General features: G+C 39.8%; 1 protein-coding gene across 3 annotated transcripts in view; it reads right to left on the reverse strand.

Annotated features, from left to right (window-relative positions):
- The window catches only part of PLXNB2 (plexin B2), a 503,243-nt gene that overhangs the window by 404,109 nt on the left and 73,447 nt on the right, over positions 1–25,687 (reverse strand). Inside the window, exon 2 of one of the 3 annotated variants that reach the window (XM_029617388.1) lies at positions 7,225–7,336. The exons of the other annotated variants lie outside the window; for them this stretch is intronic. The gene's annotated coding sequence lies outside the window, so the exon portion shown is untranslated. The remainder of the gene's footprint in view (positions 1–7,224; positions 7,337–25,687) is intronic. 3 annotated transcript variants of the gene reach the window in all.

Here is a 25,687-nt window from a genome sequence, read left to right on the forward strand (position 1 = left end):
TGAGAGAGAGAGTGTGAGTAGTCCCCACCATGTTTATCTTATGAAGTTGAGAAAACATGGTGCAGCTATTGATGTGCAGTTGATTAAGCAATACATCAAAGCTAAGGAGCCAAGTTTCTGTAATACAGAGTACATCAGCAAGTACTGAGAGCATCTTTATAATAGCTTGGCCATTGATCAACAGAATGTCCAGTTTCTAGAAAAAAAAAGCTCAGTGAGGGGTTCCTGTCGAGGAATGGAAACTAAAACTGGAGACATTCTTTAAGGTTTGCTTGTCTGTGCAAAGGCAGAATGGTGGCAAAGATCCCTATAAGACCACGCTCATTGATAACAGGAATGGTCTCTCCAGAAAACAGATTCCTAAATCATCAGGCATTTGTGCAGTAGTCTAGATGTTGCTACATGATATTTTATTTCAGGGAATTCTTTATAACCTAAGAACCCCAAAAGTAAAAAAAAATCTCATTCTCCCCTCTCATCCTTTGTTTCAAGTAGTACTGACAGGTGCTAACCTTCAGGACACACATTCATTGCCCTTTACTCACACTGAAGATGTTTATGTCTGAACATTGGAACGTGAAAACTATTTGCATTAAGCAAAATACCCCACCCCATCATATGTGATACATAAACAGAGTTTTACAGCCTGGTGGCTCAGTTAAAACAAACTGCCTGCATGCAATAAAACTTTGCCTAAATGGTGAAACACAGATGCTCAATAAGCCTGGTGTCCAGTTACATTGCCGAATTCATGCCTTATTTGGTTATTATAAATACCTTAGGAAACACAATACAAAACCACGCTGCACAAAGAATTTATTGAACAGAAGATACTTCTACGCAGAATACAACCATGGGAGGGTGAAGCAAAGACACCACACACAATCAAAATAGTCACTCTCCTATCAGTTGTCTCTTTAGCTCTTGTTCCTCCCTCTCCAAACAGTTCTGCCTGGGTGGCTCCAGTGTCCCTTGCCAGCCTTAATGCATGCCCTCAGTATCTCTGACTGATCAGTTTAAGTGCTTCCACTGTAATGACAGCCATCCACCCCTTCCCTGGCCCTCTGAATAGGTGATCCTCACCAAATCATTTTAGTACAGACATCACTGGTAACCAGCAAAAACATTTCATGCTACAAGAAATCCACTGAAATACTTCCCCCACTAGTATGAAGCAATATGCAGCCACAATGAAGAGCTTTCCTCAAGAAGAAACACAGTATAAATACTTATCACCAAGATATGAAAAGACTGAAAATATAAAATCTTGAAAACAAAAATCGAACATATTCTCGGATTGATTGCATTGTTAAAATTCCTATTACTTTCTAGGACTCAATTATATGAGGTCTTGATTGCAGCTCTACTTTCAGCCAAATGAATAATATTTAAAACTAGAAAAACAACTAACCCCCCTCCCCACACACACACACACACACACACAAATATGTAATTTTGGTGTCTAGCATAATTAGTAAATCAAATGAGAAACAATAGCTGTCACTAGACAAGGAGGTATGTTCACCAAAGAGAAAGCAAATGTTCTGAAGGGCGTTGATCCTTTAATTACAAGGAGCACTATGTTCGTTATTCACATCTCAAACACAAGTTTAAATAGACAAATCATTAGAAACCAACTGTAGTCCCTGTTTGGGGTATATAAAATGATGGAGAGGGTTTCCCTTACGGGTCATCCCCTCTAAATTTATTTAATGGGTTCTTAGAGTACATCATGCAGATGGTGAAGTAGACCTGTATAGAGACAGCTGGAGTGGTAATTCACCATATTCTCTTTCCTGACAGGACAGGGAGGATTCATTGCAACTCCCCTTCATGAACCCTGGTCCATTTCCCATTAGTGCTAGTTAAAATAACTTCAAACTCAACTTCATTATGGGATTTACCAGCCAACAACTAAGTGCATGGGTTGGGTTTTCATGCTGTAAGAGGTACTTGCTGAGTATCTCAGAAGTTCATGGGATTTGAACAATCAGAATCACTATATATCTCCCCAGCAGCAATATTATCCATGAGACATTACTGACACAGGCTCTTAGCCTTCCTGTGGAAATTTCTAGATCTCTCACAATTTCTCCAGAACATGAATGGATAACCAACCCCAGAACACACTTTCACTTCCTTAGATACACATTTGTTCTTCTATAAACCATCCTATAAGTCAGAGGTAAGTCTGAATTGATTCTTCTTAAAGATTACCCGAGTGCCAACCCTTTTTTAGGAATGGAGTTTATATCTTCACCATACCCATATTACTACTCATATCCAAAAAGGGACAAAATGCAGTTTCTGTTCCCATGTATTATTCGCGACTCAAGGTCTATACCCAACCACTTTCCACACCACTTCATCCAGTTGCATGCAGGTTTTTTTTCTTGCATCTTCTACACAGCAGACTTCTGGGTGCCCTTTGTCTTAGGACTTCCCCAGCTCCTTCGGTCTTTGGCCTTTTCCCACAGAGGGAGGAACAGTAATCACTTTATTCCAACTCCTTGGGAGGGGGAAGAAAACCCTTTTCCACACCACAATCTCAGGTCTCTCCCCTTGAGGGAAAAGCCCCTGCAGAGTCTCACTCCCACTGGAAGTGTCCCTGGGCCTACCAGCCCACAGGCTGGCTACTCCAGATGATTAGATCACCGGAAGTGCCTCTCACATATGTCCACCCTAAGAAGGGCAGGAAGCAGAAGGGCAAAACCTGCCAAAAACTTACTACTTTTATATCTCATGCTAAACCTTAGTGAACAAATCAGAAATGCCCCCCCCCCCATATTTAAGGGAATACACACACCATTCCCCCCCCTATCAATTTATCCCATAAACAGCAACTGTTAACTCTTTAAAAGTGCCAACTTGTGGTCATTTTGAGATGCAACAGAAACAAGTGAAACAGTTATCAACCAAATCATTCATAAGTTGCAGGGTCTTCTCTTCCCAAAAGTCGTGAGCTCCTAGAACCTAAAGTATCTCAATTTTGGAGCCCCCCCCCACACACACAACTTTGCTGCTCTTTAGGCTTCTAGTTCTCCAGCCTATCCAGAGAACCCATTTCATGATAAAGGGGCATGAGGAATAGGTTTTAAAACATTTCATAGTAGATGATGGCAGAAATAGATCCATCTGCCCATCTAGTCTGCCCAGTTTTTTGACCATGCTGTTCAGAATATATCCCAGCTGCTAGTCACAGAGCATGACCATTATTTAGATTTCTGAAAGTTGTCTTAAAAAAAAATCTCTAGATGACGTATGAGTTCAATAAAATACAATACAAATAGCATATCAAGTAAAGTGTCATTCAGACAATAGAACAACGCTTTAAAAAATATATCATAAGGATTTATTTATTTGAAAAGTTTTATATACCGACATTAGTAGGGGGGACATCACATTGGTTTACATAAAACTGTAAATTTAGCAAACAGGCTTTACATCAAACTCTGAACTGAATAATTAACAGCTCAAAACATAATAAACAACTTAAATAGGTTAAAGAAAGGGGCTATGTTCAAATTAGGTGTCAGGAAAAGCACTCCTAAACATCTCTGCCTTAAACAATCGCCTAAGCCTGGTAAGATAGCACTTCCAATCCAGGACAGTTTTTGTCTTCCTCCTTAGTTCACTACCACCTAAGGTAGATGTGCATACAAGATCATCAACTGAGTTCACATCCAGTATCCCTCCCTTACCAGACTCCACTATGTAAGTGCCCACCTTTCTGCTTAGATTTCTAGTAATTATTCTACTTGTTGTCTGCCAGACAGAGCCAGTTGCTAGTTTAATTGTATCTGTGGTTGATGTCCATATCCCATACTCATCCCTTTAAACAAGTTTAGATCTCTTCCAAAATCACCCAGTCTCTTGATGCCATCTTTCATGTCCTTTTCATTTTTCTATTCTGTCCTCAGAATGATATCCAACAACCCTAGCTTAGGGAAATAAAGCAGTTATCCAAGCCATTCCAAATTCTTGTTTACTATGCGCTTGACTCCTTTGCAGGCTACAAGACTGCCACAGCACACTGAGCCTACGATTTCAAAGTATTATCCACTATGACGCCTAGATCTCTTTCCTGGCATCATAGTGGTTAATACTTTGAAATCGTCGGCTCAGTGTGCTGTGGCAGTCAAAAAAGCAAACAATGTTAGGAATTATTAGGAAGGGAATGGTGATTAAAACGGAGGATGTCATAACGCCTCTGTAACTCTCCATGGTGAGACCGCACCTTGAATACTGTGTACAATTCTGGTCGCCGCATCTCAAGAAAGATATAGTTGCGATGGAGAAGGTTCAGAGAAGGACAACCAAAATGATAAAGGGAATGGAACTGCTCCCGTATGAGGAAAGACTAAAGAGATTAGGGCTGTTCATCTTGGAGAAGAGATGGCTGAGGGAGGATATGATAGAGGTGTTTAAAATCATGAGAGGTGTAGAAAGGGTAAATGTGAATGGTTATTTACTCTTTCATGAAATAGAAGAACTAGGGGGAACTCCATGAAGTTAGCATGTAGCACATTTAAGACTAATTGGAGAAAGTTATTTTTCACTCAACGCACAATTAAACTCTGGAATTTGTTGCCAGGGGATGTGGTTAGTGCAGTTAGTGTAGCTGGGTTAAAAAAAAAAAGTTTGAGTAAGTTCTTGGAGAAGTCCATTACCTGCTATTAATCAAGTTGAGCTTTTGGGTACTTGTAAGCCTGGATTGGCCACTGTTGGAAACAGGATGCTGGGCTTGATGGTCTGACCCAGTATGGCAATTTCTTATATTCTTAATGAAAATGAGATGTGGAGGGTGTTTAATTCTTCACTCTACAGTAAAGTTGATATCAGTTGAGATCATCTCATTCCACATATCCCCATCAACAGCATGTGTCCCCTTTTGATTCTAACCCTAAAATTTTCTAATCATTTCCTCTACAGCTTGCTTTTTGGCCAAAAAATAGAGGTGACCACAAATCCAAAATTAAACTTCTCCTGACCTGTCATGCCCTGCTCATGGTTAGCCTTTCACTTTCAGGCAGTGACTTTATCTTTTCCAACCCAGGAAACCTCTTGTGGTGTAGCACCTTGCGGAGCAAAGCTGGCTTTTCCCACAAATTGATGTCACTAGGTCATGGGTCCTCTGTTTTTCCCATGTCTTCGTGAAGTTTTATTTTCGCTTTCACCACCTACTCTAGGAAGCTGTTCCATGCATCTACTGCCCTTGCTGTGAAAAAATATATTTGCTGACATTGTTGCTCAGTTAGAGCTTCATATCATGAAACCTAGTTCTACAACTTCTATTAAAAAATGCTTCAATCTAGTACATTAGCATCTTTCAGATAGAGATATTTAATATCATAGCCCCTGTCTCATGTCCTTATACATGTTTAGATCCTTCAGTCATCTCATATGGAAGAATCAACAGCATTTGGTTGCTTCCCTCAGTAATGGCTGCATACGTTTATATCCTTTCAGAGTTACAGTCTCCAGAACCTGATACACTATTCTAGGTGAGGTCTCACCAAATACTTCTACCGAGGCATTGTCACATTCTTTTTCTGCAGGTTATGCATCTTCCTATGCTTCATTACATTATCATCAACTTGGCTCTGGCTGCTGCCTTACAGGGCTGGTTCTTCCATTAGGTGCCAAAGCTTTATTTATTTTTTTTTTTTTGAGCTGGAGTGTGGAGAGCAACAGAGAATGTTGGGCACTGCAGAAAAGGGGCAAAGTCTAAGATGATGCTGGTGAACTGAGCAAGGAGCTAAGAAAAGAAAAAGGATGCTGGAGGGAGAAGAGAAGATATGTGGGACGGGGGAGGGAGAGAAGGGATGCTGTGGACAGCAGGCAAAGGGAGGAGGATACAAGACTTTACAGAGGATGAGAGGGAGTAAGGAGGAAGCTGAGCAGGGCAAGAGGGGAAGCTATGTCAGAGTTGCCACTGGTAGGCAGGTGAGTAAAGGGGGACATATAAGATTGAAGGTTGGCCTAGAGCATTAATACCCTTGCACTGGCCCTGCTGCCTTACACATTGTTTCACTGCCTTGAGATCATCACACACAATTACCTGAAGGTCCCTCAGCTGGTCAGCGATCATCAGCTTCTCACTCACCACTGTGTACTGCTCCCCAAATCCAGGACTTTAAGATTTAATACAAAAAAAGTATAATGGTCAAGCATTCAACCACTCCTTGAACTTTCTATCTACTCCCTTATAGATGTCAACAGTAAGATTTGCACCAGAGTAATCTGTAAATGGCAAAACTTGTTCTTCTAATGCCTCTCAAATTTTGCCCTCATAAAGCTAAGCAGCAGAACTGGCCCTAGGACTAATCCCCGAGGCACTCCACTAAATCACCTTTTTTTTCTTCAGAATGAATTTCGTTTGTCGCTTCACTCATGAATACCTAGCGCCAATATAAAAACGTGCATAGTGGAAGATTATACGTTTAATATAATTTTTTTTTTTTTTTAATCAAAATGTAACCAGAGGTTAGAGTGTTCCAGGAAAAGTCTTTTCCCTCTTCTGGATGCACTCCTAAATCTCTTCCCTTAGGAGAATGTATCATCCAGAAGATTTCTCTCCCCTTGCCCCTTATCCCTCCGCCCTAAAAAAAAATCCACTACAAAAGAATGGCTGTTTGGGAAGTTTTTCACATCCAAAGAGACACCAATGCAGAACAATTGTTACCTAGCAAACATTTGGGTCAGCAGCATACTATACCATAGGTGAAAAAAAAGTAGCTAGCTGATCTTGGTTGAACGCTTGTTTATAGTCAACCATCAGTAAAATAATCCATTAAGATCCATTTTCAAGTAGTTAGACACATTTGCATATTGTGTATCACATACATATTCATTGTGGATGTTCTGAAAATCTGACTGGCTGTGGGGTCATACGGACTGTAATAGACTACTACAGACAAAGATAAGGTTGTTTTCTTCCAGAATGGGATACACAATTTTTTTTTTAATTTTCTTACTTTTTCCTTATACATTAGAATAAAGAAAAAAAGTTATAATGTAAATTGACAAAAGAAAATGGCAAGCTATGAGTGGGTGAAAACTCAGGAATTTATGCTTTAATTATATAATGTTCTTGTTCAAAAAGTCAAACTCGCACAAAAACAAACATTGCCATCATTAACAATGCACATTTAGATAAACACAAATTTTGCAGCAAAAATATTGCAGGAACAATATTTTTGGAAAAAAAAAATCAGTACCTACCCTGTGCTATGAATTTCTGCACATGTGCCAATTAAACATGTTATTGTTGACGTTTGGCAATGGTGGAGTTCTGAGTCCCAAAGCCAGGCTCTGCTCCTTGAGCCAGCAAGAGCTGTGGAGACAGCAGAATCTGTGTTCACAGGTCTTGAAGAGAAAGTAGTATTGGACATTGTGCAATGGCGACACCTACTGGCCAGACTGAGTACTCATGTACCAGATTTTAGAAGGACCTTTTGTCTGTAGCCCCTGGACAAGGACTGCCACCACAATGTTAATGTTACATAGTTATCCACTTAGCTCAATTGATTCAAACTGGCTATAAGTATTTTAAATAAAATTATACATATACGTACCTCATACAAAAGGAGTCCAAGTGTGTATCAATGCAATCGTTTCACAAGCATACACTTAAGTTACAAATTTTTAAATCCTGAGGCAAAGTGCGTTTTTTTAGATTTGAGAGACCCACTCGACACAGAGCGGTTAACTTTGTCTATAAGAAGTTTCTTCCACTTTACCGGTCATGTATAATCATTGGTCCCAGCCCTGTAGCCAGTTTCCAATATGAGGACCTTTGCCAAGCTGACAAGAGCGCAGGCTGAAATTTTATATTGAGATCTAGCTACTGACCTCAAAACATAGTGCCATGTCAGGCTAATGTAGAAATATGAACAAGCACTGCATGAAGTTCAAACACATGGGGAGTATTTATTTTTTATGAGCAACTGAAAGAAAAAAAACCCAGGAGTTTAGGGTTGGGACCGATGATTATGCATGACCAGTAAGGCAGAAGAAATGTCATATAGACAAAGTAACCGCTCTGTATTATGAGGGTCCTGAAAATCTAAAGAAACACTTTGTGCCTCGAGATTTAGAAATGTGTAACTTGTGAAACTATATATACATACATGACAGTCATCGCAATACAGACATGCTGGAATGGTAGCTCAGGTCTATGGTGGAGACCATGGAAGGGAGAGAGCCAGTCACCATGAAACAGTGACACCTAGTGGCCAATTTAAGGCCTACAATGGCTGGGTACTGACAGGATGCCTGGTTATTGCAGTGAGTGGGTTAAACTAAGAGGAAATATAAAAAAGGACAAAAAAATCCCACAGGTGAAAATGAAGACTTATGGAGTCAAATCTCAGACCAGTTTCCAATTAAGCTGGAAGCCCAAAAGAAGCAGGAAGAAACTGTTGGGTCACCTAAAAAAAAAACAAGTTTCTATTGTAACTCACAGATACCACTGAAAATAATGCAACTAGCTGAAGTTACCGGGGATCCTATTGGAAGCTCTTGGATACCATGGATAAAGGGACATTTGTAGATTCTCTAATGGGAGTTGCTTGCCTCTAGTTAGAGCTCTTCATATGCTTTACTCCTGCTATAATCCACTCTTGACTTTTATACATACCAGATACCACCTGTAACAATGTTAAGACAGGACAACAAAAAAATGTTTAACTGATACAAGACAGATATTGCTATTTTCCCACATGCCTGTTTTAAAATTTATATTGCATCTGGGTGGGTAGGATTTTATTTATTTATTTATTTTTAAAGAGGTACTCTTCAATCATGGAATTTTCTGGTCTCTTTTATAATTGAGGCATCCAGTACTGGAAAAGCATAGAGAGGATGCTTTGAGACAATCTGGTCGGGCCTCTTGACTTGAATCCAGTGCAGCTCTTCAGCTTCTTCTGTACAGTTTTCTGAAAAATTGCATAGCTCAAACATTTAAAAATAAATACAAAAATAGACAGAAGGTTTCTATTAGATGCAGAGACTATTAGTACCACAAAGCTAAAATAATAATATAAGTTTTCCAAAAGCATGATGTGCCTGTATAGGTACAGGCCATGTTTCACGTCTTTCTCCTGGACATACTGCAGTGGGTTTTAATGGAAAGCAAAAGCTTCTTTTTGTGGATGATAGCAAGTTCCATGGAATCCAGGTGATCAAATTATTTTGTCTTGTCTTGGTCCCAAAATGCAAAATGTGTTAAAAATCCAAAAATTAGTTTCCACGTATAAGAAAAATTAAAAAAAAAAAAAAAAGCTTACCATCTGTTTCAAGAATATGAATTACAAATGTATGATATACTGTCCCCATGGGCGCCATGCCAGACATAAGCACAGCCCTCTAATAGTCTAAACTTCTGCATGGCAGTCTATTAAACAATCATATAAAACCACAAAACTAAACCAAGATGTGGCTTGGCCTCTCAATCACTATACATCTACAAGACCACCCTTTCCTTAACCGCCGGCTTCATCAGCAGTATCTGGCAAAAAGCTACAAATGGCTCTGTAACTACAAGAGGTTCTCACAATGTATATTCAGACCAGACTAATACTGATTCAACCAATGACAGGAGCATACCAATGGAGACGACATACTCCCAAGTATGGTATGCTGTCTATGACACCTGTGTTACTGCAGGTGTTATATGGCCACATATTCTTATTATTTCATTTTATTCTGTTTCATATGCATTGGTTTTGTTTGGATAATTTATTAATTTTTTTTTTTTTTACCATTGCAAGAAGTCTTCTGGAGAAGGCAAATTTATAAAACAGATAAAAAAAAAAGAAAGAGAGATTAAGTCTTTATTACTCAGATTGACAGGAACATTTAATACAGGGGGTGGGTCTCAGAAATCATACATAGGAAACTTGAGTAGTTGTCGTATACTTGGCAGTTAAGATTCAATGCCAAAAAATGCAGTCTCATGCACTTGGTGTACAGAAATCCATGGAAGAGGTATGCAATAGGTGGTGAAGAACTTGTATGCACCAACCAGAAGGATCTTGGTGCGAAGTTGTCGGATAATCTCAAGATAGTGATACAGTGCGATAAGGTGGGAGGATGTTTTGATGCATAGGGAGAAGCACAACCAATAGAAAAAAAATTAAGGTAATAATGCCTCCTTACAGGTTTCATTAGTGAGGCCTCACCAGAGTACTGTGTTCAGTTCTGGAGGCTCTATCGTGAAAGGATACAGAAAGACTAGAGACTGTCCAGAGAAGGGCAACCAAAATGGTACAGGCTTGTACTGGAAGCCGTATGAGACGAGACTGAAGGAAGTTTATATATATGAAATTTTGTAAAACTCAAGAGTATAAATTTGGAAATGTAAAATCTCTTGCCACCATTAAACTCAAGTGGGCAGGTAATATTTGAAGACCTAACATTTTAAGTGTTTCAACCCTCCCACCATTTAACTTGAGCTTTATAAGGCATATTTGAATTGGCAGCTTTTTATTTTCTTTCTAATATTACTTTGCTAATGAGCCTGAGGGTCGGCATGCTTGCAGCCATTTTGTAGCTTTTTCTGTTTGGCCCCCAGTCCAACCCATTTCTATTCCTTTCTCCGTAGCCCAGCCAACCCACTCACTTCCCCCACCCCACCAGCCTAACCCATTCACTTATTCATTCTCCCCTTTCCTTTCTGCCTCCCTATGCCTGCCTTACCCACTGACTCACTGTACACTCTCTCCAAGTCCTACCTACTCCTTCTGCTTCCTCCTTCAGGTATTTAAATGTCTGTATCATACCGTTGTCTTGCCTCTCATCTAGGGTGTGTGTGTATATATCTATCTATATCTCTGTCTCTCTCTATATATATCTATCTCTATCGAGATACAGACATTTAAATACCTGCAGGAGGAGTAGGTAGGACTTGGAGAGAGGGTACAGTGAGTCAGATTGAGAGGGTTGGGTTTTTTAATTTTATTTTGGGGGTGGGGTGTGAGGAAGTCTAGTTAGTGAACCATCATCATGAACTCCCAAAGCATCAGGAATCAACCTTAATCACTGTGCATCCTTCCCTTCTCTAGCAAACTAGTACACACATCTCTGACATTTGTGTGGGAGTGGGGGTTGATGCACAGGATGCTGTAAGGCTGGGAGAAGGTGGGTGTCTGTCACATGTCTTGTTCTACCAGAGCCCACTGTAAACCATTTTTTCCTGGGATTCTGTAACCTGTGGGAGATGGGAGAGAGATACTGAATGGTTCAAGGAAGAGAAGTTTAATTAAACCTAGACAATTCTTCCCTTAGATGAAGCAGCTCCATTTTAATTGCAGACAGCTGAAGGCAAAAGGGACAACCTTTGATTCTCTAAATGATAGGCCTTGCACTGAAAGACATTTTGTTAATTTATCACTAATTCCCTAAATCATATAAGTAAGATGAGGTAAAATTTAGGATCTAGAAAGGATTTTTATTAGGTATTTGAAGTAAAGACTAAAATTATTACCACAATCCAGATACACAACTCTGCACTTCTTGGAATTGAATCCCAGCTGCTAAATCTTCAACAACTCTTCAAGCTTTCTTAAATCACTTTTCATTCTCTCTGCTCCTTCAGGCTTGTCCACTCTGTTGCAGATTTTAATATCATCCACAACCAGCTCTTCTCCAATGTCACTCACAAATGGGCCGATACAGTAAAAGTCGCAGGAGAGCAGGCGAACTCCCTGTGCGCACACAGAACACTGGCCTGTGTGCGCGATAGAGTAAATAAAAATGTTTAAATTAGGGCCCGCGGCAAAAAGAGGCACTAGGGACACTAGTGCATCCCTAGCGCCTCTTTTTGGACAGGAGCGGCGGCTGTCAGCGAGTTTGACAGCTGACGCTCAATTTTGCCGGCGTCTGTTCTCAACCCCGCTGACAGCCACAGGTTCGGAAACTGGACGCCGGCAAAATTGAGCATCCAGTTTTCAACCCACAAGCCGCAGGTCAATTTCAAATTTTTTTTTTTTTTTTAAAACTTTCGGGACCTCTGACTTAATATCTCCATGATATTAAGTTGGAGGGTGCACAGAAAAGCAGTTTTTACTGCTTTTCTGTGCACTTTCCCAGTGCCCAGAGAAATTAACGTCTACCTTTGGGTAGGCACTATTTTCTGAAAGTAAAATGTGCGGCTTGGCTGCACATTTTTCTTTCTGAATTGCGCGGGAATACCTCATAGGGCCATCAACATGCATTTGCGTGTTGTGGGCGCTATTAGGTTCGGGGGGGGGGGGGGGGGTTTGGACGCGCGTTTTCGACGCGCTATTACACCCCTTACTGAATAAAGGGGTAAAGCTAAGCGTCGAAAACACGCATCCAATCGCGGGTCAACAGCGCGCTCCGCCAGAGCGCACTGTACTGTAATTGGCCTGAAAGATATTGAACAGAGCTAGTCCCAATACCAATCCTTGTGGCACTCTTAACACAGTTTTTTCCTTACAATAGGTTCTATTTACCATTATATGTTGTTTCCCATTAGTCAACCAGACTGCAATCCACTCCACCACCTTGGTAACAACTCTCAAGCATCCCATTTTATTTACAAGCCTCAAAAGCTTTGCTGAAATCCAAGTAGATCACATTGAATGTTCTTCCTCGATCCAATTCTATAATTACCCAATTAAAAAAAAAAAATCTGATTTGTCTGACAGGAATTTCTCATGGTGAAGCCATGCTACCTTGGATCCAGCAATGTACTGGATTTTTTCAGCAGAGTCTCCATTAATTTTTCTACCACGGAGATGAGGCTGACTGGCCTGTAGTTTCCAGCCGTCTCTCTGCTACCACTTTTGTGAAATGGGAGCACAACTGCTCTTCTCCAATCTCGTGGTACCACTCCCGTTAACAGGGATCCATTGAACAGGTCTTTCAGTGGACACACCAGGACATTTCCAAGCTCCCATAGTATCCTGGGACTTACCTCATCTGGCACCATGGCCAAGTCTACTTTGTTTTCCTAGCTCTTCCCATGCATGCTCTTCAGTGAAAGGATTTGTGTCTATGCCATTCCCATCTATGGTCTTGTCAACTAGAAGTGGTCCTTTTCCAGGGTCTTCTTTAGCGACTACAGAACTGAAGTATGTTTTAATATTTAACACTCTCTCCATATTGCTCCTTGTCACCTTTCAATTTCACTATACCACTTTGGGCCTCCCTTCTCTCTGATATATCTCTAAATGTTTTATATCTCACTTTACCTCTTTTGCAAGTCTGTCTTCCACTTGACCTTTTGCTTTCCTGATTTCTTTCTTCATCTGTCAGTTTTACTAGGTATTCTTCCCTGTAGTCCTCTTTTTAGGATTCTTTCTTCCTGAACACTGCTCTTTCTGCCTTTATTTTTTCAGCCACGTCCTTTGAGAACCAAACTTGTCTCTTTTTTCTTGTACCTTTGTTTACTTTTCTAACATACAGATCTGTTGCCTTTGTAGTAGCTCCTTTTACGTCCACAGTTTCACCTCACCCATTTTCTCCCAGTCTTCTAGTTCTTCCTCCAGGTACATCCTCATTTTGTCAAAGTACATATTTTTTAAATTCAAACCTTAGGTCTTTGTGCAACTTCTCTGTATCTTATTTTGAGATATCGCTGGTGCTCAGCTGGGCACCTGTCCAAACAGACACATTAACCCCACTAGTGAGTACTAGGTCAAGTATGGGTTCCATTACCATTTGTTTGAGCAGAGCCCCTTTAAGGTCATCTATTATCTCTCTACTTTTTGCAGATTCTGCAGAAGGGATACTCCAATCTAACTTTACTGTTTAGCATAATAAATTCTTAATTAATCCGAGGGCCTAGTGTAGGGATGGGTAACTCTGGTCCTTGAGGGTCAATTGGGTTTTAAGTTGAATGCAAATTATTTCATGCATATTCAGTAGGGATATCCTGAAAACCCAACCAATTGGCAGCCCTCAATGACTGGTGGGCATAGTACTGATATGAGACACCCCCCAAGTTGAATTCCCAGATTCAGCTATTGCATATCAGGAACACAGGGGCAGGGAATGTCATAGAGGATGCAGGAGATTTAAATTCTAGCCAACATACCCTGGCTAACGAGTGAGATTCATACCTGTCAAGGCATGTGCAAAGCTTGTCTAAACCAACAAGAAGCCCAAAAAACACCCTACTCATGTAATGTAATTCCAAACTAGAAAAAGGAGCTGGTGATTATCTACTCATTTAGATACGTTTTCAAAGACTGGCCTTTTTTGGGGGGGTTGGTAGATGATTAAAAATAATGCCTGACTTCACAAACATTTAAGGCGACTTAAGCTACTTTCTATGATACCAGGGGGCTGTATTTTAATCACCAGCTCCTTTTTTTTTTTTTTTCTTGAGGCGGGGGGGGGGGTGGTTGGATGTGCAAAACTAAACCATTTAGAGACACCACCACATGGCAGAGACACCACCCAAGGATGTGGTTCAAGATGCGCGTATACCAGACTCACAAGGAAACTGCCATCTGTGTATGGCAGGATGGCAGAGTTAGAACAGGAGGATGAGACTAACCCCTCCCCCCAACCCAAAACACAAATGTGAGAAACACACAGGTAGCTGGGAAAAGACAGCTCATGTGCTGTAGACTTGGTTAAGGCAGGTTTTAATTAACCTGGAATCCCAAAAAAAGCAGGATGAAGTTGTTGCTGTTGCTGCTGCACATGTTCTCATTATACATAAAAAAAAAAAAAAAAAGGGAAAGGAAATGTTTTTCAATTTTCATTTCACAGCTGAAACCTTGAATAACTGTTTTGGTTTACTGTCTTGTTCAATTACCAGCAGAATATAATCCCACGCAGCAAGGGAAATAAAGCAACTGAACCAACTTCAGCATTAAAATGGTTCTTCTGACAAAACAGGTGAACAGTGATGCAACTTAGCTGGCTTCTGCATACAAAATAACGATCCATTTCTCGTAGACCCCGCTCTAAATGCTGGACACTAAAACAGAGGATACTGGAAATGCTTCATGTCATAAGAGTGTGTATATGAGCAAACAATGCTAAGGTTTTCCAAGTGTTGCAGCACAGCTCCTGCTGAACGTCCACAAAAATATTTAGGGGGGGGGAAGGGGGGCCAGATCAAGAGATTTTCCAGTGGGCAGAGGACAGAAGACTCTTGACGTTTAGGCTGTTAAGCGGCTAATCTAGCAGAATCATGCTCCTAAATCCTTCATGAAGAACATCTCACAAAGCATGACTGTAGGTTTTATTTTGCTGTGAGAGTGTAGAGTTCTTTTCTCTTCCTGAAAGAAAAACAACAAAATCCTAACTTTGTAGTTTGCAATCCTTTCAAAAAAAAAAAAGTCAAGGAAAACAAAAATTAAGCAGCCTGATTCTTTATAAAGTACTGAAACCTACAGAGATGTAGTTTATGCTATGGCTAGAATATATTTTTCTCTCTCTCTTCCTAGCACATTATTGCATCCCTAATTGACTCTGTTGGCTGTGCAGAGGCCCCTTAAGACTTTCCGCATACGCAGTACCAACAAGATGTCCTACACAAAAGATGAAACCCTCAGACTTTCGTGGCTCTGTTATATAAATTAATGCAGTAACAAAAATCAAGACTGATGCAACTTTTCTTTTTGGTCCACATTCAAACACTCATAGCTGCTGTAGAGACAAGACATCTGCATCAGAAACGTCAATTTGACCAGCAAGATGAGATCTTTTTACAGGTATTTATTCTTTATACAAGGGATACAGTCCAGCAACAAGAACTCTTCTCATGTACAATCAATCATTCTTTGAAGTGTGCCATTGCGGTGAAAGAGTGATGGGGTGTCTAGAGAACTTGCTACCAGAGAGATGCGCGACCTGCTCGAAGGAACATCTGAGTTTATGGGAGCTGCACTTTACATTTCTGCACAGAAGGTACCTATGCCAGAGGCAGGCGCAGAAAGCATCTGTGTGCATTTCTGGGGAGACGGCAGCACGCTCTTTTTTTTTACATTGGGTTTGGGAATGCCCCTTCATGCAGAAACGTTTGTATTTCCACTTGGGTGGGCTGCTCTGACTTTAGATCCCGATCTATGTCTTCTGGATATTACAGGTGACTATGACTTAGTCACAGGGCGTCTTCTCCTTTTCGTACGTAAACCCTGTGCGATTGCTCGATGATGTAGAATGATTCAATGGATAGCTATCCCAACGGAGGCCATGTTGAAGATTCAGATGCACCAATTGATGGTTATGGAAAAAAAATATGTCTGTGCGTCTCGAAGGAAGCAATTTCTACAAATTTGGAAATGGTTTTTTGGACACTGACCCCTAAGTTGCAGAGTGAAATTGTGAATGCTCTCTGCTTGTAGTAAACGACAGAGTCAGGGTGGGGGGAAGCAGAGGGAGGGGGTTTTTGTATAAAATGGAGAGTTTTGCTCTCGATTGTTTAAGTGTTGTGCTGTATCACTAGTGTGTAGAAGGAGCAGCTACACTCTGTGTGTTCTGTTTGCATGTAAGGTGTTTGTGGAATTTTCTCAATAAAGAATTTTACATTTAAAAAAAAAAATATGATCTGCAAGTAAAATTGCTGCCTCATCCAAATAGTTATCCTAAAAGGTAACAGTCATGGCCGAATGCTAACAACAGGAGTCAGAAATGAACTGAGAAACTGGTGTATTCCAGAGGGAATGGAAGGTGATGAGCTATGGAAATTTAGAGACACGTTTTTGACAGAGCTACTGGAAATTTAGTTTATATAAGAAAGATTGCAAAAATGACTCCTTAGAGAGCCTTCCTGTAATAGTAGCAAAAAAAAAAAAAATCTCATAGATCAAAGGTTTTCAAACAGCAGGATTTTTAAAAAATGCATCATTTATGTACTTATATTCAATTATTAATTCATATAGTGCTGTGTGTTACATGATCAATGTAGTGTATTGTAATTTATACCATTCTGTTCCACATTTTATTATTGCACAGCACCTTGGTATGGCTTTTGCTGGGAAAGGCAGTTTAAAAATAATTAGGATAATTCATCTCTTGAAATGCCCTCATTTATTGGAAATGTTTTAAAATGTTAAAAAGGTAAAGGCTCCTGTACTGTGGAAAGCAAACAAACTGTTGCAATAAGAACACAATTAAGAAACATGAAAGCAAAGTATGGTGAGTTTTGAGTACTATACTCCTGGCTAGGCAGCTAATTTTTGATTTGCACTACTATGGAACTGCAAACAAGCATCTGTATGTGGGTCTGGATTTAAATAAGATTACAGAAAGTCTGCACGTATTTGAGACACTTAGGAAGAATTATTGTGAATTGGTTCATGTGCAGCTTGTTTAATTTGAGAGCTTCAGGCATGCAGATAGATTTGCCATTGGGGACTGTGAAATCCACTTGTGCGCGAGTTTACCATACAGAGGAGGGGTCCTGTAGATTCCCGCAAAATGTAAGGGGCATGCAGGAAATGTATTGTAGTAATCCAGAACGACATGACAATCTTGCAGATATGTGCCGATAAATCATTTAGCTTTAACAGTGAACCATCTACTTTTATTCACAACTTATGTCTAATTATGAAGATGTAAGAGTGCATGAGGTAACAGATCATCTATTAGAGAAGATTTTAACATTAGAATAAGCGATACAAGAACATGTTCACTGACCTAAAGTGACAAACTTGATGGACACCTCCCCTCTTCCCATTATTAGAGAGGCTTAGTGTTCCTACATGCACAGGACAAAAAGGCAGTCTGAATTCTGGAGAGATACAGCAAGTCCTACAAGATGCAACAGTTGATTCATAAGTTTCTGACTGTTGGTATACTTGCTTTGGGGATAGAGAATAACGTACAAGTGTTACAGTCCTTAATATTTACTGGCACTGACTACTGCAACTCACTATTTTTGGACTTCCATAATCTACCATTCGGCCATTCCAGATTCTGCAAAACTCAGCCGCTAGGATACTCTCAGGGTGTATGTTCTGCATTAAAGGGGTTATGAAAAATATGGTGTGAATGGATTTTAAAATACAAGCATGAAAATAGTGAACAGTCTAGAAGGTAAACCTAGGAGACCTCTTGGAGGCACGTAATGAAATATCCATAAACAGGCAAAAATTGAAGCCAGTGAGCAAGTTACAAATATGTACTGAACTGCTGGAATCTGAGGGGACAGTACAATCTCAATATGAAGTCTGCAATACCTTTTTATATTTGCTCTAAAGACTTGCAGGGATATGCAGTCAGTTGAAATAATAGCATAGGAAACATCAATGACATACCTTTTATTTCATGTCATTTTTAAATTGAAGTGACAAAACCCTCCACAAAAAACCTTAGTGCATGTTTAATGAGAGAATTATTTGTAAACCTTGAGCCTCACATGCACTGAATGCATAGGCATACCAAGCGTACATAGCGCTGCACAGAGATACACAGTGGGCAGGTTTCTCCTTGGAGTTTACAATTTAGCAAACAGTCAAGGCATATGACAAAAACAAATAAGAGCCTTGAGCTAAAAGAGCAAGGCTATGACTGGGAATTAAAGAGTAGGCAATTTTAGTGAATGCTATTTGTACATAGCATGCACTAAAACAAAATTAAAAAATGAAAAATTAAGATACAAAAAGGAAATAAAAATGAAAGGGTTTTTTTTGCAAGCACAATCCTCAAATCTGTTACAAAATTGATTCAGAGATGTGGGTAGGGGAAATGGTTCATAAATATAGTATGCGTGGTAAACTAAATCGATTAAATAGAAAGACAGCTGTTTGGCCTACAGGGCCTGATGCATCAAATTATTTTCCATAAACACAGAATGGGAGAAGCCATCTTGAGTCAGGGCCAAATGTTAGATTGCTGTTATTTAAAGATCTTATAGCCCACCTCTTCCAATAAAATTGACCAATGCTGATATTAGTATAATATTAATAGATATTAGTATACAAACATAAAATAATAAAACATACAACCAATACAATATTACAAATCTACATTAATGAAATGCAGCATTACAACAGTCTTAGCACACTTCCTAAACATCTCTACAAGGAAAGGTGCAGCTGAAGCTTATATTCTCTAGGAGAGGGAAATCGCTAATAACTGTGCATCAGTCTATCACAAAGATCATGCTGGATTTGTACCAATGCAAAGAGCAAGTATGTCCCCCAAACAACAACTTATGGGATAGAATCAACAGCTTAAACTTCATTCTCCATAGTGTGGGAAGCCAATGCAAAATCTATTAAAACAGGTGTAACGATCATTTAATTCCACTTCACTTAACATGCTGAACCAATTGCAAAACTCGTATTAAATTGTTGGGCTAACCTGATGTAGAGACCCCTTGGGGTCTCCACTAGATCTCCCTAGTCCCTTGGGTAGTCAGCTGCAGATGGACAAACCAGTCAAGACAGCCTTCCCCCAGGGTTTGCCTGGACCCTTAAGTACGGTGGGGGGGGGGGGGGGGCGGCTAGATTAGGGCAGATGTAGTTTGCTTTTGAAGTGGAAGGTTGTATATTGTATGTAATCTCTCAGGGGCCGATGTAATATGAGCACAGGTTTTGATCACCGTGCGTGGCTGAAGCTGGCGCTTCCACGGGATGTAAAAAAAAAAATAAAAATTATGCAAATGATTTGTGTGCAGAAATCCGCACACTCATGAAAAATTGTACATAAGTGCGGTAAGGCCCTATGTAAGCAGCAGCTACATCCGTGCCGAAAACCTGCACGGATAACCTGTGCCAATAATCCACGAATAAGAGCGAGGGAGCAAATGTTTCTCCCTAATCAGTGAAAGATGACCCTGGAATGTAATTTAATTTTAATATTTTGAATAACTCTGTGCTGCAGGAAAACTGGCAAATATTTTCATGTGTGATAATACACACAGCATGGCAGCGAGATAGGTGCTCAGCTGGGTATGAATTTGGCTGCTCAGGTGCTGAGACAGGTGCATAGCTAAGCACGAATCTGGATGCTCGGGCGCAGAGATAGACGCTCAAGCTTGCAAAACCTTCTGCTGCTGGCATCCTTTGGGCAAACCCGTAAGAGAAACCAAAGCATCAGGAACAGCTGGAGACAATCAGAAACCGCCATCATAAATCACACCAGAGTTGCACGGACACGCAACCACACCATACCAATGCAAGCAATGGAAATAATATGGCCCCTGAGTCGGAGCTGTCACTTAAATCACGCCCTGACCGTGGCAGTACAAAACCCACATTAAAAAAATCTGCACTAGCGCAGCTCCCTCCATTGCCCATGATTAGGTAATCGCCTCCTTTGCATGCCAATTAGCAGAAGACTACATAGTTCCCAACTATAATTTGAATGTATTTCTATTTTATTGTATTAATATCATGTCATTTTATTGTAAATTTTACTTTAATATGTTAATTCTATTTTAAGTCAATTTTATTGTGATTCTATTTTACTGTAATTTTTACTGTTGTAAACCGTTGTGATGGCCACACCGAATGACGGTATATAAAATTAGTAAATAAAGTAGGTCTGTAAGTGGGTTTTGTACATGCTTTTTTTAACCCTGCACACAAAACCCTTGTTAGATCCCCGTTTAGGGCTTTGTGCAGGAACACACACGTACAAACCAGCAGCGGCTGCAGCGCACCTTATTACATCAGCCCCCAGTCTGACAAAGGAGCAGAGGCCCATTTTTTGCCAGTGCCTGTAATAGAGCTGCAAGGAAGAGGGTTATTGAGGAAGCATTTTACAGTTCTTTTTCCAAGTTCTCAGCAATTTTGACCTGTTCCATTTCTGGTAGGCTGAATGCCCTGCTCAGGTTGGTCAGGAGGAACCGTGTATCATGTCGATCAGTATCAGGAGAAAGTTGCAGCACCCAGCAGTGGGCAAAGATTGTCTCAAGTTGTATTTTTCCATCTTTGGGGACAAGGAGACTATTTCTGCTCCCTTCTTTTCTCCTGAGCTGGAGGCTTTTGGTAACTGTTTCCAGAGTAGGCCTTTCCTCCTGGCAGGCCAACTTCTGTTTTTGAAGAAGAATAATCAAGGGAGAATCATCAGGAGACACCCCCTCCCCCCCCCCCCCCACAACCAGAGTTTCCACCACGAGACACAGGACACTGCCAGGTGAAGTTTGGGATTCAGCGTAGACCTCAGGTACTATGGGAAGGGATCCGGTCACTGTTAGGATTCCCCTGGCACCTTGGGATAATCATCTTTCCTTACCATGGAAGATACCCATGTTCCAAGCTCCTACCTGGAGGGACATTTCCACAGGCTTAGAGCTAGACTTTCCACTCTGAGCAGACTGGGAGGGAACTTCTCTATGCCCCCTTCCCCTCTCCTCCCCACCCCCTAAACCCTTTTTTCTTTTTCCTTAGTTTCACAACTTATTTCAGCTCCAGAGCTGAAGTAAGTTGCGTGCGCCAGCACCTAGGTCTTTGGGACAGTGATCAATGGCGCTGTCCCGGCCCCCGCCCAGAACATGCCCGGCACTTATTTGTCTACCGGTGTTTACGCGCATGGCCGGGCCTCTTTGAAAATTCGCCCGGCCATGCGCATAAACGCTGGGATTTACGCTCATGGGCCATTTAAAATCTACCCTTTAGAGAGCAGCCAAATCCTGTCTCATGTAAATCTGAGAACACTGGAAGTATCTGAATGTGTTTTGCATCTGTGTTTCTCTTACAAGGAATTTTGGTAAATTATATTTTGAACACTCCTCCAGTGAGTCTTGCCTGGTTTGAGAGTGTGCCTGCCCCAAAGAGCTATGACAACACACACACACTCGGGAGATCACTACTGTCTGGGCTAAGAAGGTTAGCCTTCACCCCCACAGAAAGGACCCACACCCTGGGAAATCAGGAAAGGGAATGAGAAAGGTGAGGACTACCCCAGTTATATATTCTTATGGCCCTTCAAGATATGTGCCATCTGCTGAGAAAGGGTTATTCTACCCATAAGCCATTGCAATAATTTGTCTTAATACCAAGGATTGGCATACGTGAGAAAAACATCCTTGGCAAAATTAGTGGCTCCAACAACTTGAGTTTATAAAAAGGCCACTCTTGCATCTGCTGAATATATGACCTCAGTGTCAGAGAGAAGTCTAACACCACTCCCAAGAATTTTTATTTCCTGTGATAGTGGCAGATCATAGTCACAGCAGAATGAATTCTGGTTCTGATCTGGAGCCTACTTTTCAATCCACAGAAGTTTTGTTTTATGTACATACATTACTGTTTCAAATAAAGTCTTAAGAAAATTGCTATCACCATTATAAGAGATGAACTGAATATCATCAGCATATAAAAAATATCACACACCAAGCTCTTTAAAAACTAAACCCAAAAGGCACGATATCTATGTTAAAAAGTTCTGAAGAAAATGCTGACCCCTAGGGTCCAGATGGCAGGTTATGCCAAGAAGTGCAAGCTTCAGCCAGACATACTTGCTGGCTTCTATCTTGACGATATGATCTGAACCAGGATAGCACTTTCCTTCAACAGCCTATACCCCGCAATTGATGAATCCAACAAATCATACCACACCGTATCAAAGGCAGCAGATATGTCCAAGTGAAAGAAAACTCGCAGACACCCTTATCAAGGCTATGATATAAGGAATCCAGAAGAGAGCAATAAAAGCTCTATACTATGGCCCTTTCTGAAGTCAAATTGTTGACTATTCAACACATTATGGTTTCACAAAAACTCATCTAATTGTGTTAATACACACTTTTCCAATATCTTGGCTAAAGTGGGTAGATTTGATATAAGCCGATATTTGGCATGCTCTCCTGGAGCAACTGCAGGATCTTACCTGATGGGACTTAGTGTAGATTTAAGCTGAGATGGAAACAAACTCTTCCTTAATCAATTTCAATGAACTTATTTTCTAATTGACACAAATGGGCAGGGATCCAATAGTGAGCTAGTGATTTTAACCTGGGAAATCATCAATTCCAAGGCCTGCACAGAGACAGGGGAAAATCTATTTCCCTACATCATCTGTTGCATCAATATATACCAGAGATACAGAAAAATGTGGGGGTTTTTTTTCCATGTTTGCTATTTTATTCTCAAATAAGCAAGACAATTCCTCACAGAATATTCGTATCCAGATTGCAAAGACCTTAGTCAATTTTTTAAACCATTGCAAACAAACCCATTAAATGGAGTTTAGCATCCTGACAAACTGTCCTATACTTTTAAAACGGGACCTGTAAGCTTCCTCTAATGGATCATCTCATACTTTTTTTTCCTATGCCTCTCCACCTTCCTTAATGACATCTCTTTTTAAGGACTGTGTGTGTAAACCAAGGAGCACATTTGTCCTTATGTCTGCACATTACTTCTTATACAGCAATCTGATCATAAATGATGCTCAGTTTGTGATACCATTTTCCCCTCCCACAGACAGAGATCTCTGCCACTGATACCTGAAAGAGTTCAAATAAACCTGGGGATGCACCATTCTATACATAAGTTTCAGGGGCCACTTCATAACGTTTGTAACTTAAAAATAATTAAATGATTGTCTGAACATAAGAAATCCAAATTATTAAGACCAGAAACAAGGTCTACCCAGTTTCATGGCAAATTGAGAGGTCTAATGTATGACCAGTCCTGCATGTTGAAGACTGTATAAATTGCAGACAATTGCTCAAATAACAGCAAGAAAATCTTTGACTCCAGACAAAGAAAGATAGTCAACATGAAGATTAAAATCTCCAACCATAATGAGTTTCTTGTAAGAAAGCTAAAGGAATTCTGCTAATCTGGATAATTCTAGCACTGACAAACCAGGCAGGCAACAAACAGATACCAATCAAAGACACTAAAAAGTAATATCGCACATGGGGAGAAAGACACAGAATCTATTTAATTAATACGAAGACATGTCTAATAAATCAACACCACCCCCTCTCCTAAGAGGGTGGGCTTGGTTTAAGTAGGAATAGTCTGGGGAGTAGGACTGATTTAGTATTACATCATAGTTACCAAAGTTTGGCATCATGCCTATCACCACATTATGGAGTTACTTTTGTGATATTTGTTTTATGCAAATAAAATCCTTTTAACTTATAAGGATTTTAGTTGCATAAGAAAAAATATACTTAAATTGAACTTGGACCGATGATTATTGAAAACCAAAGAATACTGTAAAACAGATACCATAGTGCTTAGTATGATGGTCCACTGATTGTCATGTACGAATACAAGTTTGAGGGTGGTTTCAATAAATTCATTGAGATACCTTTACGACTGTATATCAGTAATATTAGCAACACAGTCTTTTTCCTAACCAATATGGCATTAATATAAGCTAATTGAATATTAGCACCACCCTTCACGGAGCAGTAACAGCTTATGAACAGAGGAAAGTACTCCCTTCACAGAACTCCCTTCCTTCTGCAGACAAGAACCCCCCAAATTGTCCTTGACCCAACACTACTGGAATAAGTGTCATTATAATACTAATACCCAAACATTAAAAACATGACCCTACATTGTGTTAAACATTAACCAAAAATAACCTACTCAAACTCTCTCTTATAAATAACCACCAACATGTCACTTACAATACCGATAGATGGAAAAAAAAATCAGATCTGAAAACCCTAGACCAAGGTCCAGTGTCCTACTAAGGAGCGAGGCCCTTAGGCAAGGGCTCGCCTAACACACCTTTTATCGCTCAGTCTAAAGTTGCCAGGTGATGACGCCTTTTGGGAAGATAAAAGGTGTTTCATGTGAAATAGATGTAGGAAGAAAAATTGTTTTATAGTTTTCTCTTTTAAATAAAAACTTTTACCAAATGTTTGCTCTAGGGTTTGGTTTTTTTGTTTTTTAAAGAGTTAATAGTTCTGGAAAAATTCAACTACAGAAAAATCACAAAGATTTGGTATATGTTTCTGATACTATAATTTTGTTTAGATGAATCATGGTGGCAGGTCCTCCTACATGAGTTAATGTTATGCTCAAAGTTGTATATTTATTTATTTATTTAAAGTTTTTTTATACCGATTTTCCTGCATAAAATGCATATCAAACCGGTTTACAATGAAACAGAATGAGCAGGAAGTAAAATTCCTTAGTCTAATACATTTAAACGTCAATAATGAAATAATTTTAAACAAAGCAAAAAGCTAAATAACATTAATAAAAGTTAAATTATTAACATAAACATAAATATAATTATATTAGAAGGAGCACAAAGGTTAGCATGAAGGGGAGCACAAAGGGGAAAACCCTTTATATAATAGTTCTTTTGAAGTCACTAAACATATTCAAACAATATAGTATGTTGTGTTTGGCTATAATGTCTTAAACTATGATACTAAATAAGGCATTCTCTTTTCTCTTAGCCCATCAACCTTAGACTCGAAAGTCTGCAACAGATTGTGCGCGCATTATGAAAGACCTCCTGTACTTGTTTTTCCATTTCACATTTATAATACATTAGCTCGTTTCCAAACATCTCAATGACTGTACATTCAACTGTGCCTAAAGCCTAGAGGAAAATGGATTAGCTTTTATTTTCATGCCTCCACACAATTCCATACGGCTTTTAATATTTTTTTAAAAACCTCAGGTGTTTAGCATGAGCATTGAAGAAAATTTTCCAGCATTCAATGTTTTAAAACCTCAACTACCATTTTGTCTGATGCACTCATTTTAAAATTCACATTGTTAATGTCAATAGGATTTATTTCTATGCTGTAAGGCTCCACTGAACTGCA

The sequence above is a fragment of the Rhinatrema bivittatum genome, chromosome 9, assembly GCF_901001135.1.
Source record: "Rhinatrema bivittatum chromosome 9, aRhiBiv1.1, whole genome shotgun sequence".
Classification (NCBI taxonomy): domain Eukaryota; kingdom Metazoa; phylum Chordata; class Amphibia; order Gymnophiona; family Rhinatrematidae; genus Rhinatrema; species Rhinatrema bivittatum.